At 30.2% G+C, this 18,793-nt stretch overlaps 1 pseudogene; it reads left to right on the top strand.

Annotated features, from left to right (window-relative positions):
- The first annotated feature begins 4,314 nt into the window (after window positions 1-4,314).
- On the top strand, window positions 4,315-7,809 carry LOC131182493 (nucleobase-ascorbate transporter 4-like; annotated as a pseudogene).
- The last annotated feature ends 10,984 nt before the right edge of the window (window positions 7,810-18,793 follow it).

Raw genomic sequence — 18,793 nt, forward strand, 5'->3', positions numbered from 1 at the left:
TTATAAACTGTTATAGGTTACTTGGGCACAAATATGAGTAATGATTCTTAAATTTAATTAAGTATCGAAAAGATCACAAATATGAGTAATAGGCTGTAAAAATCAATTGATTATATTAAGTGATCCCAGTAAATTAATATGCTCTTATGGAGCAGCTAAAGTTATGAAATGACTTATAAGTAATAAGCTTTAAAAATTAAATAATTACATGAAGAGACCACTGATATGACTTTAAAGACAGAGAAAGAAATAAATGCACAGATAAGATACTGATAATTAAATTATTTCCAAAGTACAATTGAAATATATAATTCACCTAGAATTATGAAATTTCATATATTATTGTAATTTTAAATCATTTAGTTATTCTACCTTAAGATTATGCACTACTAAGCAATTTGCTTAGCGTGTTGGATTTTCCATCGCATAGGTACTAGAGACCAATAGCCGCCACAGTAGTGCTCTGTCTACTTTTTGACGGCATCTGCTACAGTCCAGAGTCACCTTAGCAGTGTTTATTTTGGTAGGGTCCATATGTAATTAGGTTTTGCATTTTGGTTTATGTATAATGAAATGTATATTAATTTTGAACATTGTAATTAAATGAATTTATATTTTAGATTGTAAATAAAGCTTGTAATTTTTGTATATAAATTTTCATATGAATGAATTGAATTTTATTTTCTTGAAATGATATGATATGGTACATGGAAAAATGATACAGCTATGAAATTGTTTTTAACAAGTAACTATTGAAACCCACCAGATGCCAATAAATCAGAGGAGGCTTTGCACGGATTTCTATAGAAATAAATTGTGATAAAAAAATATATTACCAAATGTTTTCTACAAAGTTTAAAAATTAACAATAGACACGACAGGATAAGATAGGGTGCTCCGACACCGAATGTGTACTTTTTGCTCGGCTTTACTGTAGACGGGTGAGGGGTGTTACAATACTTACATTTTAATGCTTTTTAATAAATTATCAAATTTTCTTAAAAAAGATTAAGAGTAATATATTAATTTTAGTCAAATATAAATTTGATTGAAAGAAAATTTTGATTTCACATTTTAATAAATACAAATATAATACATACAAATATAATACAATAGAAATATATATGTATGTGTATTACATGTTTAATTTTTTAAAAAACACTTTTAATATTTAACTCTTTATAATTTATATACACTGAACACTTTATATAGTTTAATTACTTATTAATAGCAATATAATTGAGAATTAAAATGTGTATAATAGAGAAGGACAAAGATAGATAGTGAGAAATAATAATTGTCGGTTCAAAATCTTAATATTAAGGATGTTTTTGTTAGTAGGTAAAAAAATTAAGGATTAAATATTATTTTTATAAATTTTAACTCTTAAAAAAGTAATTATTAAATTTGTCTCCCAAACATCTCAAAAAACGGTATAAATATTTTTTCGTTTTGATAAGCGAAAGTTTTATTAAAAGCCAAAAAGCTGGCAGAAAGCGAGACTGAGATAAACAAAAGGTAGAATGAGATAAACAACTGCGAACCAAAACCAAAACTTGTCAGACCTAAAAAAACAAAGAGAAAGAAAGCAGGAAAGAATAGGCTGCTACAAAAAACTCCCTAGAATAAAGGAAAACTACCAGAAGAGATCAAAACTAGAAATAGAGTAGTACCTGTGAGATAACCAAAACCAAGACTACAATGGAAAGAAAACAAACTACTGATTGATGCCTTGGAAGAGATTCATATCTTCTTGAATTTACTTAATGAAAAACTGTGCCATTACTTCGTTAAGTTTCGAAAAGATTAAACCCAATTTCTTTCCCACAGATATTGTTGCCACGCCTCTTATTTTGGGTCCAAGATATGTTTGGCAGAACTATCCAAGCGTAACGATCTTCTATGAGAAGCATTCATCCTGCTAATATCACTATCAGATGGCCGAAGAACTTTGCTTCTTTTTTTAGCAAAATTTCTTTTTCTTCCCTCCTCGAGATAATTTTAGTGACACACAAAGCAAATCAGCGACAAGTTTATTCCGTGGCCTCTGCTTAAGGAGGCGTGATATTTTGATGTAGCCATTGTGATTAGAAATGAAGGATGAACCTGCTTTGAGGAACTAAAAGGGACAAGGGCTAAGTGATTGTGGGCTGAATCAGAAAAAGTACTAGAGGGTGAGGGGGATGAGTTCGTTTTTGGAAGTAGCTCTAAAAGGCCAGAGCATTCTGGGGCCCCAAGTCCAAAATCACACAAAACCGAGTCCAAAGAAAAAATTGCATTTCATTGCAATATACTCAATTTTCGAAAATTTTAGTTATTGTATTTTTTTTTTAACTTGTATCGTTATTTTTAAAAATATTAACTAAATATAATTTAGAGTTTGTTTGATATTGTTATTAAAAAAATATTTTTCTAAATATACTAATAAAAAAGTATTAAAAATAATTTAAAATTAAATTTGATTAACATCTAAAATGATTTATTTTCTCAGAAAAATAATTTTGGCAGCTAGGCATAAGCGCTCTTAGAAACCACTTTAAATTCTTAGCTAATCAATGTGGGATCCTTTTTTCAAATTAAGCTAACTTCTCTCTAGCTTGGGAGTTCACTCGTCGCTACCTATTCTTACAATTGGGCTTATGCAAGTAGGATTTGGCTTTGAGTTATGTGGCTTACAATTGGCGTCAGCCGTTTTATCTTGTTTCTTGATGCCTATCCCTTCATTATAGGTTTATTAACTAATTTTACATAATTTTTTAATTTAGAGTGATTCTAATACAAATTGTAATTACCCGAGTTTAATAATCTTAATTAACTTACAAATTAGAGTCAAATCCATAGTTCAGAGCTTAGACTTAGGCCTTTATAAACCATTTCAAATTTCCTGTTGAGTGAGATTCTTCTCCAAACTAAGCTTAAGCACAGTAGCACTTCTCTCAGCTATAACTACTATCACTATTCCCATTTGGTAACTATTACTGCCTATCACTGTTGCCATTTATCTATCTCTATTGTAGCCACTACCATCATTTTTTGAAATTTTTTAATTATAATTATAATCATGCTATCACTGTTAGCACTTTATCATCACCCTTGTATGTCATCATTTTTATCATGAATAAAGTAAATATTGAAATAAAAATATCTACATTATATCAATTATATGTATTTTTATTTTATAATTACATGATTGATTGATTATATTATATTATATTGTATTATATTATATTTTACTAAATACAGTGAGTCTCTCAAATGAATATTATTGTAATAATTATAAAAATTAAATGAAAAAATATAAGAAGTAAATGAGTTATTAAAGATGAATGTCATAATGGAAAATAATTATAAAAACTGCATAAATTAAGTACTGAAAATTAATTTAAAAAAAAAAGAAAGTAAGTGAAGCAAAGTTGCAATTTTTCATAACATTATAACATTGACACTATTTAATTATATGCAACTTTGTACGACAGACAATCCTTTCACAATAAAATATATATATTTGAATAGACCAAAGAAAGTGTTTAAAGTGGACTTATTGTTTAATATGTTCAATAGTTTTCGACTTCATTTTCTCGCAGCCAACGACCATTTCCCCACCCCAGCAGCCTTATTAGAAGAAGAAGAAGAAAGTTTGCAGAATATTTGATCGGCAGCCTTTTTTGAAGAAGAAGAAAGTTTGCAGAATATTTGATAATGCACATATTTTAAAAATTAGTCTATTTGAATAATTTTATAAATACTCTCTATATTATACTTTAAATATATCAATTTAAATATTATTTTAAATTCTATTTATATAAAGAAATTTTTTACTAATTAATTTATAAAATTAATATTTAATTATTTTAAAGTCCACCGTGTTGGAATTTTTTTATTTAATGAAGTGAAAAAATATTATGCAAAGTTGCAAACATTCCCTTAAATGTGTGTCCACATATATAAATTTCCATATTTAATAAGTATATATAAAAAAAATTTATTAAACTAACTTAATTTTTTTAAAACTTTCATTAATTGATTTATTAAATTTATTAAAAACCATTAATTTTATTTTTAATGACATCTTATTTTTTGAAATAATTTTTAATAATATCTTTTAGTAATAATTAATTTTAAACTTTTAAATTTAATTTTTAGATCTGTTTTTTTTAAATAATTTTTAGATCACTATATAAAATTTTGAATTTAATTTTTCTTATTAGTCCACCTAATAGAGACTGAGACGTGTATATTCTTTACATTTTTTTTTTCCATTTTTTATTATTTATTTATTTATTTTTCTGCTTGACTCCCTCAAAATTCCGCATTTCATCTTTTGGTCTCTGCCTCATGCCTCTCCTACTTCATCTAAAAGTCGCCCGTACGATACAGTGATCAAGAACACAAAAATGGAAGGCATCGATACCTGCATCCCAAACTGCCCTTATTGCCAGTATAGTCCAACACTTTACTACTTCTCTTTCTCTTCTTCTCCTTCTCAATGCCCTAATTGCCAAAATAATTGGTTTACATCCAACTACGGCATCCCCAGCTCTTCTACGTACGCTTATGAATCGCCACCTCCACCTCCACCTCCACCTCCACCGCCTCCTCCACCTCCTCCTCCACCTCCACCTCCACAACAACAACAATCATTGAAACCTCCCCCACCACCACAAACACGACCACAGCAAGGACGGCGACGACCGTCCAGAACAAGAAGCCAGATAGATGCAGGTCTTGCAGTGCAATATCGAAAAAGACAGGCTCAGGCGATGCCCCGTCTAACTGAAGTTGACATTCCTATCGGAGATAATCCAGATTGGAGTAAATTTTCTCTCTCATTCTTAATAAAAAAAGTTTTCTGTGTATATTTTTTTTAATCACCTGATTATTAATTTCTATACACAATGAATGCCAATACTCAACTTGATGTATTTATGAACAACAATTTGTATTTTAAAGAAAAAAAAAAACACATTTGGTGGATTTGTTAATCACGTTATTAAATAGGGATGCATAATCTTAGGTATTAGTTTAATTGCTAAGTGGATATGATCTCATCTTATTATCAATTGTTGATAATAATATGTAATTATCGACATCTATTAATATGGGCAATAATTGTAATTAATTGGTGAAGGAAAATAAAATATACATATCTGCTTTATATAAATATATCAATGAGTAATACCAAAAAAAATATATCAACTATTAAAAATTATTTATTTGAATGTTGACAAACATAAAATATTTATTTATTTTTATTTTAAAAAAATATTTACATTATTTTTACTAAAAGAAAAAAAGAAAAATATTTGTAAAGAAAAATTATGAAAAATAATATCTTTTAATTAAGAAATCATTCACTACATGTTCACTCTCACTTACAATAATACGGATCTCAACCGTTCATTTGATTGCAGGAGAGCCATCTCTTTATCTCATGGGATTGCAGTTTAGCATAGTGATCGTCTGACTGCTATGATCATTCCTCAACGCTTGCGGCGTTGATGGGTGGTGGCAATGTAAACAATAATATCATGCACGTAATTTTGATGGGAAAGCATTGAATTACTGAAAATTGATATCTTTTTCTATTGCAAATGAGGTTGAGAAAGCTGAAGCAATCCAAAGTTCGTTTTTACAGCAGCGATAAACACGTTCTCGCAGATTTTGTTGGGTTCTCAACTTCCGGTGGTGATGCAAATATCCGAAGCTTTCATCATCCCAGCCATCTCCATTGCTATATCAACTAATAATAAATTTAGTGCGACACTCACTCCTCGTCAGGTTGGTTGCCTATTTTGTCAATGCTATCTATCTATATCACGTACATAGAGATGGCATTTTTTTTAATCCAATTTAAGTATGTTTAATTCGAAATGATGCATAATTTGTTTAGATTTATACTAAATTAATAATGTTTTATCCATTTTAGTCAACTTGATCATCCCAACTTGAAAATTTGATCCAACTCGCTTGAATTGATATGAATATTAAATTAATAAAATTTATATATGAAGTTTTTTTTAAGATAATAATAATAATAATAATAATAATAATAATAATAATAATAATAATTCATCGTAACAATGGATCTCATAAATCCATTGTTAATACTTTTATCGATAAAGTGTTTAATAATATATTAAAATTTATCATTAAATTTTAAAATTAACTTTAAATTAGTGAAAGATTATGATTGCCACTAATATACGTTAGATCGTTGAATTCGGTGCTAAAAATCTTTTTTTTTTTATAGTTACCTATTTCCCACATTTTAACCTATAGAATATCTGTCTAATTAAAGTCCTCACTTGACTTTAAATTTTTAGGCCGAGAGATGTATGTCCACTTTTATTTAATTTCTGGCACATAGTATTGTTTTTCCCTGCAACAGAAAGAATCGTGCACATATCCCTTATCAAAAGGAAACAGACTTGAATTCAAAATTTTCCACTTTGATAATAAATATATTAAAAAAAAAAATCTAACGTCAATTAGGTTATTAAGAAGCAGTGCATATGGTTTAATTAATATATATTTTATTTTTTGTGGGTGGTCCTGTGCATTAGATGTTTAAAAGATCAATGAGACGTATACAAGGAGCAAGTATTATTGGGTCCTTCCTTCAAATCATCGTTGGTTTCTCTGGTCTAGGGGAGATTTTCGCAAGGTGGAATATTTTGTAATTTATTCAATATATAAAATAAATTTTAGTGGAATTTGGGATTTTTTTTTTTATTAAGAGCTTTAATTTGGATTTCTTATGATGCCAGCAAGCTTACCATTCTCTCTTCTATTCCTCTTGTGACTCTTATTGGACTTGGGCTTTATGACCGTGGATTCCCGCAGGCAAGGCCTATGCTTTATTCAATTGGTTTTTTTATAAAATAGACATAATTTGTAGGTTCCTTCCATAGTTATTTTATTTTTAATTTAATTTATTTTTTATTATTAAATTAAAATTTATCCATTCATTCAATGATATTCATTAATAAAATAAAATTTTCTTTATAAAAATTAAAGTTATGTTTTGTTAGCTGGAATATAATATTCCATCCAATTGCATGTTAATGTTGCAGTTTGTTCCATTAATTTGAAATTATACGTGATGTGATATTTCTTCAATTGGATTGATGCTTGTAGTTGGCAAAATGTATTGAAATTGGACTCCCAGCAGTAGCTATTGTGATTTTCTCAACCCAGGTAAGTTACATGGTTTATTAATTACTTATTTTCCAAGTTCTCTTGTAGTTGGATCTATCCTGTAATATGTAAGAATCAGATTTTTTTTTTCTTTTTACAATTTGTTTAGGCAAATTATATTATTCAGGTAAATTGTCAAAGTATTTTTTTTATAAGTACAAATTTTATTAATTATAAGACTAGAAAAAATTTAACATAAGTCGCTGACTAAATTGGATCGTTAGACCTTTTCATGATATTCTATTCAGATTACGATATATTAAGTGAAAAAACTTAAGGAAAAAAATAAAATATATTTGAATCCAAAACATGAATTTTCAAAATTTTTAAATTTATATGCACAATGTAATATTTTGGGTTATTTTTCATATAGAAATTCATATTATTAATGCAGTTCCTTCCCTATATTTGGAAACCAAAAAGACCTATGCTTGTTCGATCAGCCAGATCACGATCTCGATTGCAATTGCATGGACCTTTGCAGAAATTTTGACCGTGGCTGGTGCATATAATAATGCATCTCAAGAGAAACAAAATAATTGTCGCACTGATCGTTCAGGGCTCATTCCTGCTGCACCTTGGTGAGATCAAATTTACCAACTACAACTTGATTTTCATTCTTGCTTTATCTTCTCACTTTACATGTTGAATTACATATATAATTGTTCCCTTCATATAATATTTTTTTACTTTGTATAAATATATAGTCGGTGTTAAAAGTGAAACTAAAGAGTTTAAACCTAGCTACTTTGTTTCCTAAAATTTGAAGTCGCAACAATGAATTTGGCTTACCAAACTTGGACTATCAACAAGATTTCAGTTAGTTAAAGCAGCATGTACTAGCATAGGCAATGTTATCATAATTACAACAATTAGCATGATTATAGGAGATTTGTGTAGCATAATTATAGTAATTAGCATGATTATAAGAGATTTGTAATAATTATTATTCTTGTCTAAATTAGCTCATATTCTCATGTATAAATAGATGTAATATCTCTGTAAATAAGACATGCATAAATACACAATCATTTCCTTCATTACTTGTATTCTTTCTTCTAACATGGTATCGTGAGTCAGAAACTTTTATTTCTAGTTTCTGGAATTTCTCTCCTCTTCTAATATGGTATCAGAGCCTAAAATTTGAAGCTGCAACAATGAATTTGGCTTACCAAACTTTGACTATCAACAAGATTTCAATTAGTTAAAGCAGCATGTAATAGCATAGGCAATGTTAGCATAATTATAGCAATTAGCATGATTATAGGAGATTTGTATAGCATAATTATAGCAATTAGCATGATTATAGGAGATTTGTGTAGCATAATTACAACAATTATTATTCTTGTCTAAATTAGCTCATATTCTCATGTATAAATAGATGTAATATCTCTGTAAATAAGACACAGACAAATACACAATCATTTCTTTCATTACTTATATTCTTTCTTCTAACATGGTATCAGAGCCATAAAACTTTTATTTCTAGTTTCTAGAATTTCTCTTCTCTCTCTACAACCTGTTCTGGTTCATTCTTTCATTCCTCTTATTATACTTTTTTTTTTCTCCTTATCTTGTTATCAATGGAGAAATATGATATTTCAAAACCTATTGCAACAGTTCTGACTGGTTCCAACTATAATCTTTGGGTTTAAGGAATGAAAAGTTTTTTGATAGCTTGCAAGCTTTGACGTATTGTTACCGGAGATATCACTACGCCTACAAGAGAGAACGATGAAACTGATGCAAAATTTACTGACCGTCTTGAGGATTGGGATAGTAAAAATCATCAGATCATCACCTAGTTTCGTAATACCTCTGTCTCGTCCATCCACATCCAATTTGCTAATCATGACTCTGCAAAAGAAATCTGGGATTTTTGGTTAATCGATATCGCATCAATCGGACTTGCCCACTATTATCGCCAGGGACTACTCTTCGTAATCTGAAACAAGAAGCAGGTCAATTTGTGAATGATTTTCTTGCCCAGGTCCAATCCATTTGGAATCAAATATCTTAGGCCAAAATCAGTGAAGATCATCTTCATCTCATTCAAGTTCTAATGGCTCTTCGATTAGAATATGAGGCCGTTCGAGCGTTCCTGCTACATCGAAATCCACTCCCATCATTGGATACTGCTATTCAAGAGATTATTTTTGAAGAGACTCGTCTCAGTTTGGATAAAACTCCTCAATTTGAAACTGCTCTTGCAACTACTCGATCCTCACATCAGAAATCTAGCAATTAACTCTGTAAGTATTGTAATCAAATTGGTCATACTTTTGCATATTGTCCTACTATAGAATGCAGATATTATCATGGTTACGGTCATATTCTTGAACATTGTCCCACATGCCCTCCAAGACCAAAAGGAGGGCATTCTAAATTCAAGAATGTCTCAAAGCCTGGATCTTCCTCTATCACTACTGTTGCTGCTACTGAGGGTTCTATTGCCATCACCATGAGTGATCTTGAGGCACTATTCAAACAGGTTATCTCTTCTAATTCTCCTGCTGCCATGTCTGCCACTCCGGGTAATTCTTATTGGCTTTTTGACTATGCATATTGTAATCATATGACTACTAGTATTAAATTCTTGTCTTCTGCAAAACCTGTATCTTCCTTACCACCAATCCATACTGCAATGGTACTAAAATGACCATCACACATACTGGTCATGTGTCTACCTCAAATCTTCATCTCCCTGACACCTATTATATCCCTAATTTGGCACTTAATCTTATTTCTGTTGGTTAGTTGTGTGAAAAAGGACTAAATGTTATTTTTTTTTCCCCATGGTGTCCAGGTACAGGATGCACAAACGGGATAGAATCTTGGGGAGGGTCGCAAAGTGGGTTGATTATTTAAGCTTGCATCTTTACATCTTCCTTAGAGATTTGTGTCTGCAGCTACAATCCCTAATTCCTCCATTCACTAATGGCATCTTCATCTTGGTCATGCTTCTGCCAGTAAAATTCAACCTTTAATTTCTTGTGGATTATTAGGATCTACTAAGTTTGAGTCATTTAATTGTTTAAATTGTCAGCTTGCAAAACAACCGGCATTATCTTTTTCTCATAATAATACTACTGCATAATTCTTTTGGTTTAATTCATTCTGACATTTGGGGTCCTTCTCCTATTTCTTCAATAAATGATTTTCATTATTTTGTGATATTTATTGATCATTATTCTCGGTTTATTTGGATATATTTTTTGAAACATCGATATGAGTTATCACAAATTTACATCACATTTGCAAAAATGATTAAAACTCAGTTCTCTTGTGACATTAGAATTCTCCAATGCATAAATGCCATGGAATATCTGGATTCTTCTTTATTTCAGTTTCTTAGTCAACAAGGCACCGTTGTTTAACGCTCTTGTTCTCACATCTCTATTATCGCGAATTGATAGGTTCAGTCAAAGTTCATTCTAGGCATTTCTCTTTATGGGTCTCTCTATGAATAAATACTTCAATAATTATGATTTATTTTCTGGTCAAGGTCTTCCTCTTTCTAGATCCTCCTGGGTGAGTATTCAATTACAGATGCCTATTGAAGTTCATGTAACATATTAAGGGACTCGTACACTATAGATTTTTCTTTTTTTTTTTTTGGGTTTCAGTTCAAAGAAATAATGCAAGTAATTTTCTCATCCGCATCAACGACTGCAACTATATTAGCTTTCCTTTTTGATCTCCTAACTCCCAAAGAGAAGCTGAAGAAAGAGAGGCCAATGGCGAGGAAGGAGGAGGAGAAGAAGGAGGACGTGGTGGAGCCGTTGAGGCCGCCAAGGAGGATTGAAGATTTATACCGCTTCAACACGCCTGCCGGTCTACCTTAGGGATTCGCTGCTCGTATGAACGGATAGACTTTTATAGTTTGTTGTAATTCTTTGCTAGAAATTTATAGACGCTGGAAAGGCACACTTAAATGGTGTCAAAAGGTAACAATGATGCCATTAAAATCATCGCTTATCGTGAGATCTTTCAAGTTTCAAATGAAACCAATTAAATCACATATGGTGTCAAAAGGTTATTACTTCTACATTCTTAGTTATTAGTTTTCTTTACTCTTCTCTTGTATCTTCTACATTAATTACACTATCAATCATACATCTCCACCACCATAGAAGCAATTTCCTCCTCCACCGTGTGCCTCTAATTATTAGGAACCTCTCTCTCTGCTGACCCACCCTCTTGTGGTGACTCTTGACAATAAAAACTAATTCACTAATGAAAGGTGCTCATATTCACCAACTATTGGATATGGAAATTCTTATTCCTTTTAGGTGAAGTAAAAAAGAAAAATGTAGAAATTTTGATGTTTCGGAAAAGTTTTTGAGGGTAAAACAATCTTTAATAAGTAATCATGGTTAATCAAATGCTAAATATTGTTTTGTTCTTAATGTTTTAGGTTGTATATGTTGCATTTACTTTGTTTAATTTAAAATGGATAAAAATTAATTTGATCTTTGTATTTGACACAAAACTTAATTGGCAAAATATTCAATTTAACCTCAGATTTCATCGGAGAAGTTCAGTTTAGCCCATTTTTAATTTTTTTTATCTAAAATAACTTAAAATTTTCATTTTTAATTCAATTTAACCCAAAAATCAAAATTGTTGGGCTAAATTTGTTGATTTCTTGATTTGAATTAAAAATCAAGAAATTCAATTTCTTAATTTTGGAGTCAAATTTCTTGATTTCTTTATTTAAACCTAAATATTAAGAAGCTCAATTTTTTCATTTTATTAATTTTTAGGTTAAATTGAGCTTAAATTGAAATTTCTGGATTAAACTTATGAAAAAAAATTAAAAAGAACTAAATTAAACTTTTTCAATAAGTATAGGGGTGTAATTGAACTTTAAGCCAAACTTAATTTAACACATAACAACTCCTATTTTTAGCAACAATTTATTAATATAAATTAGGAAAACTTAGCATAGACAAGTTCAATTACACCCTGGTCAATCGAAAAACCCCATACACTCAAACCTAAAACTTAGCATGCTAAGTGCACAAACCTTACAAAAGGAAATACAGCCAAGATCAAATAGAGTTCAGCTACAAAAATGAAAATAACGTTGCAACAATAGCTCAAAACCAAAGCATAAAGAAAACCCAATCAGCATAAACAAATAAATAAGGTCCCTGGCATAAACTAGCATCAAAACTAAGCACATCAATGCCCACTATCAACAGCCATTATGTAGTATCAAAAATTCTAGAGAAAAGCCTCATCCTAGCAACATCAACCAAGGACCACTCCAAAGATGACTGGATATTTCATGAAACAAATGGTCCTGCAATCAATACATGTATAATAAAAAGGAGTGGACAAACCCAATTTCAGTTTTGCTATTTTTTGGTTACCAAATTCAACGTTTACTTTACTTTCTTGTACACTTAAAAGGCCCTTGATTTTGGAATAATTTTCCTTTCAAATTCTGTTTCTTTTTTCTTATTTATGATCATTAGAGCCAGCGGATACCTAGTTAAAAATAGAGTTTGAAAATTGTATGGTGATTGCTGATTCCTTGACATATTTCAGATGAGTATGAAAATTCTGCAAGGAAGGTAAAGAAACTAAGACAAGCCAAGCCAAAGCAAAGTAGTATTAGTATTATGCTATAAATGGCTTCCACTTATATTCGAATTTGAGACTTCACAGCATTGGAGATAACTCTAGTATTGTTGAAGCAGTGGGTGTAGAATAGGCTTTGAGGCGTGATGAATCACTATCTTTAAGGTATTAATTGCCTCCACTAGATTGCTGCAGGGTTATGGCAATATACCTCCAGGATACAACAAAGCCTGAAATCTGACAAAGAACTCAAAGATTTCTTAAGAACTTTTGATATGAACTGAATTTAGAGAGATTAGAAGAAAAGAAGAAGAAGTAGAAGTAGTATATCTGGATAGAAAAAGCTCATCCATATTTATAAAGAATGAAAAGTCATGGCACCTTTACTAGATAGACACATATGTCTATCTCCAATAGATACAACTGTTTATGTAATAGACATGTCTGTTTATTAAAAGATACCTATACAAATAGTTGTGACTATTTGTATAGACATATCTGTTTATTAACAGACACCTATACAAATAGTTATGACTTTTTGTATAGAATAGACATGTCTGTTTATTAACAAATACCTATACAAACAGCTTGGAACTGCTTGTATAGAATTGATATGTCTGCCTATTAATGTACACATCTACTTGTTAAGTGTCATAATAGAATAATATATGTTGAATTATATATATATATATATATATATATATATATATATATATATATATATATATATATATATATATAATTCTATACATATTTCACTCTTGTCATTCCTTCACTTTCTTATATTTTAACAATATAGGAATTCTTTCTCTCTATACTATCTAACATACAAGCTATTTATAACAATCCCCCACTTAGCTTGTATTGTTAGATTCCATTGTTTCATGCATAATGAAAAGTATCTTTCGATTTAAACTTTTCCTTAGTGTAAGTATTTCAAAGTTCTAAAAAAATCATGGTAGCCTTAGCTTAAACCTAGATTCCTATTAAATAAAACCTAAATACTACACACACGAATTAATTAGTTCAACTTAAAAAGTTCACCAAAATTTTAGCACGAATATGGCCTTGTGCTACCTCATGTTTTCATGAACATTTACAAAAGTTATTCTCACTTTTGTTGAAGCGGCACCACTTCCTATGTTCATATAGGTGAAGTGTCCTTTGTAATAATTTTAAACTTCATTAAGATTATAAATACTCATCCTCATTCCATTAACTTTATACACTAAGTACTTAATTATAACATTTACTAATGACTTGTTGTTATCCTTTAAACTTTATTTAGTAATAATACTATAAAGTAGGGTTCCCATCATTAGTAAATTTAATGGAATATTTTTAATCCTAATCCAGCACATGTATTTTTTATCATATCTCTCGAGAGCCCTTTTGTAAACGGATCTGCCAGATTATTACAAGACTTGACATAAGTAATAGTAATAATTCCATCAGAGATTAATTGTCTCACATAATCATGTCTTAAGCTAATATGTCTAGACTTACCATTATAAATTTTATTATAAGCTCTAGACATTGTTGCTTGACTATCACAATGTAAGGAAACAGTAGGCATCGGTTGTGGCCACAACTTGATATCTAATAAAAAATTTCTTAGCCATTCTTCCTCCTTACCAACTGCTGCTAGAGCTATAAATTCTGATTCCATTGTAGAATGGGTTATACAAGTTTGTTTCTTTGATGCCCAAGAAATAACACATCCTCCTAAGGTAAAAACCCAACCTAAGTTGATTGATTATCATTAATACTAGTTATCCAAATTAGCATCTGTATAACCTTCTAACACAATTAGAAATTTATTATAAAATAAACCAAAGTTCATAGTTCTTTTTAAATAACCAAGAACTCTTGAAATTGCTTTCCAATGTTCAATACTAGGCTTACTAGTGTATCTTGATAATTTACATAATGCAAAAGCAATATCAGGTCTAGTGCAATGCATAGCATACATTGTTACCAATTGTACTAGCATACTCAATTTGAGCAATTGCTCGCTGTAATTTTCAGTTAATTTGGAAGAAACATCATATGGAGTTTTTGCTTCTTTGACTTTTAAATGATTAAATTTATTTAATATTTTCTCAATATAATGAGATTGGCAAAGAGCAAAACCCCCACTATGTTTTTTTACTTTGATACCTAAGATTGTATTTACCTCTTTTAAATCTTTCATTTTAAATTTTGAGGTTAGATACTTCTTTGTATCATTCACACCTTCCATATTTGTTCCAATTATAATCATATCATCAACATAAAGACAAATTATCACACCAAAATGATCTGTAAATTTAGAATAAATACATTTATCAGCACTATTATGTTTAAAGCCATATTCCAAAATTGCAGAATCAAATTTCTCATGCCATTGTTTCGGTGCTTGTTTTAAACTATATAAAGATTTAATTAATTTACAAACTTTTCTTTCATTCCCTGGTAAAACAAATCCTTCTGGTTGCTCCATATAAACTTCTTCTTCTAAGTCACCATTTAGAAAGGCTGTCTTAACATCCATTTGATGTACATATAAATTATATATTGATACTAAAGATAAAAGTACTCTAATAGATGTTATTCTAGCCATCGTGCATATGTATCAAAGTAGTCAATTCCCTCTTTTTGTTTAAAACCCTTTGCAACCAATCTAGCTTTAAAAGTTTGAATCGATCCATCTGTTTTATATTTTCTTCTGAAAACCCATTTACATCCTATTGGTTTGGAACCAGGTGGCAAATCAACTAGAACCCATGTATTATTAAATAATAATGAATCCATTTCATCATTGATTGCCTCTTTCCAAAAGGCCACATCCCTTGTAGTCATTGCCTCTTGAAACATTTTAGGATCATCTTCTACATTTAACAAAATTGGTATTTTGTTAAGTACAACTAACCTATTGCCTTCTACTAGAAAAACAATAGCCTGAGAAGATATAAAATCTGGATGTAAATTCTTTTCTTTTCTAATACGTTGACTTGTTCTAATTTTATTAGAAGAATCTAACTTTCTTTTATTACTAGACGTCGATTCAAAATTAATATCAATACTAGAACCATTGCTTTGACTTGAACTACTCATGGGCTCATGTATAGGGTCATTATGAAATTTATTTTCAATAAATTCAACATCCCTAGATTCTACAATTACATTTAAGTCTAAATTTAAAATTCTATAAGCTTTGGAATTTTCAAAGATAACCAACAAAAACTCCTTTCAAAGCTCTAGGACCTAATTTAGTCCTTTTAGGATCTGAAACTCTATAATATGCTAAACAGCCCCATACTCTTAGATAGTTCAAGTTAGGTTTTCTATTTTTCCATAATTCATATGGAGAAATCTTAAATTTTCTAGAAGGAATTCTATTATGTAAGTGACAAGCAGTAAGTAAAGCTTCTCCCCATAAGTTTGTTGGCAAATTAGATTTCACAAGCATAGAATTAAGCATATCCACTAAGGTTCTATTCTTTCTTTCTGCCAACCCATTTTGTTGTGGTGTATAAGGTGCACTTATTTGATGTATAATTCCATTTTCTTCACAAAATGAAGAAAATTCAATGGAAAAATACTCACCACCTCCGTCACTTCTTAAAATTTTGATTTTTTTTTCCTTTTTGATTCTCAACTTCAGATTTATAAATCTGAGACATTTGGAATGCTTTATCTTTATTTTTCATTAAATAAACATAAGTATATTTGGAGAAATCATCTATGAAAGTTATAAAATATCTATTTCCTCCTTTAGTCAATATTCCATTTAATTCACAAATATCAGAATGCACAAGTTCTAATAACTTAGAACATCTTTCAACTTTTGGAAAAGATTTCTTAATCATTTTTGCTTGTATACAGATTTCACAAGATTTTTTATTATCATCTATATATGAAATTAAACCATGTTTAGCCATAAATTTTAAAGATTTAAAACTAATATGTGCTAAACGATCATGCCATAAAGATAAAGATGACTCAACAGTATAAACAGAAATATTCATATTATTATTAATACTGAGTTTAAACATTTCATCACATGAGTAACCTTTTCCCACAAATAGTCCATTTATGGACACAATTATTTTATCGGACTCCAGAACAACCTTATAACCTTTCTTACACAATAGACTAGCAGACACAAGATTTTTCCTTATTTCTGGCACATACAACATATTTACTAATTATAGCTTCTTTCCAGAAGTGAAGTTTAATTCAACACTTCCTTTTCCCACCACTTTAGCGGAATCATGATTGCCCATTAGAACTTTCTGCCCATTTACAACTTCTTCATAATTTTTAAATTGAGTCTTATCATTGCAAACATGAACAGTAGCCCCAGAATCATACCACCAATCATTGGATTTGGTTGTTGTAGCCATATTGAGTTATGTTACCATTCCAATATGCAAATATGATATCATTGCAATCAATTCAGTAGTTTGTTCAACTATATTTGCTTTATTGGAATTCTGAGCACTATTATTCGTATCTTCTTTCTTATGTTTCTTTAGAAACCTGCATTCACGTTTGTAGTGCCCTTTCTTGCCACAATTGTAACAAGTTCTTCCTTTCTTTGATTTGCTATTGCTGCCATAACTAGTACTGTTGCCTGCTGCTTCAGAAAACTTTCCCTTACTTCCAGAATTTTTCTTTTGAAAATTCTGACTTTCTTGCACAAAATTAACTTTTGTAGTAGATTCAGAAACAAATTTCTTATCATGATTTCTTGTCTCTTCTTCAATGCGCAAGTGTTTCTGAATCTGTTCGAGAGAAAAATCTTCTGTGGTATGCAGTAATTTCTTCCTATAATCATTCCAACTAGGAGGAAGTTTTGCTATTATTCCTCCTACTTGCAACGATTCAGGAACTATTACTTTCAAATCTTTAAGTTTTGAAACAAGGACATGTAACTCATGGACTTGATCCATAACAGATATATTATCAACCATTTGGAATTCAAAATATTTCATGATGAGAAATTTATCCACACCTTGTTTTTCTGAGTTGTATTTGAACTCCAGTGATTTCCAGATTTCCATTGGAGACTTGGATGTATAAATAGATCATATAGCCTATCGACAAGTTGTTAAGAATATGACCTCTGCATAGCAATTCATCTTCTTCACATTTGTCTCGACCGCTTTCACTTGTTCGTAATCTTCGGAGTTGGTGGTGAAATAGCAAGCGCACTTGGATCAAGTATATAAGAAATCTTCAATGTGGTGAGTAGGAATAGCATCTTGTCTTTCCAAAGGAACATAGTTTGTCCCATCAAAACGATCAAGTTTCACAAACTCTTGATTCATCACGGAAACAGCCTTGGACTCCATTGCAATTAATACCTTAAAATTGTTGAAGCAGTGGGTGTAGAATAGGCTTTGAGGCGTGATGAATCACTATCTTTAAGGTATTAATTACCCCACTAGGTTGCCGCAGGTTAGGTTATAGCAATATACCTCCGTGATACAACAAAGCCCAAATCTGCACAAAGAACTCTCAAGATTTCTTAAGAACTTTTTATATTAACTGAATTTAGAAAGATTAGAAGAAAAGAAGAAGAAGTAGAAGTAGTATATCTGGATTGAAAAAGCTCATCTATATTTATAAAGAATGAAAAGTCATGGCACCTTTACTAGATAGACACATCTGCCTATCTCCAATAGATACAATCGCTTATGTAATAAACATGTCTGCTTATTAAAGATACCTATACAAATAGTTGTGACTATTTGTATAGACATATCTGCTTATTAATGCACACCTATACAAATAGTTATGACTTTTTGTATAGAATAGACATGTCTGCTTATTATCAGATACCTATACAAACAAGCCAGACTGCTTGTATAGAATTGATATGTCTGCTTCATTAATGTATACATCTACTTGTTAAGTGTCATAATAGAATAATATATATTGAATTATATATATATAAAAAATTCTATACATATTTCACTCTTGTCATTCCTTCACTTTCTTATATTTTAACAATATAGGA

Source organism: Hevea brasiliensis, chromosome 8, assembly GCF_030052815.1.
Source record: "Hevea brasiliensis isolate MT/VB/25A 57/8 chromosome 8, ASM3005281v1, whole genome shotgun sequence".
In the NCBI taxonomy this organism is placed as follows: domain Eukaryota; kingdom Viridiplantae; phylum Streptophyta; class Magnoliopsida; order Malpighiales; family Euphorbiaceae; genus Hevea; species Hevea brasiliensis.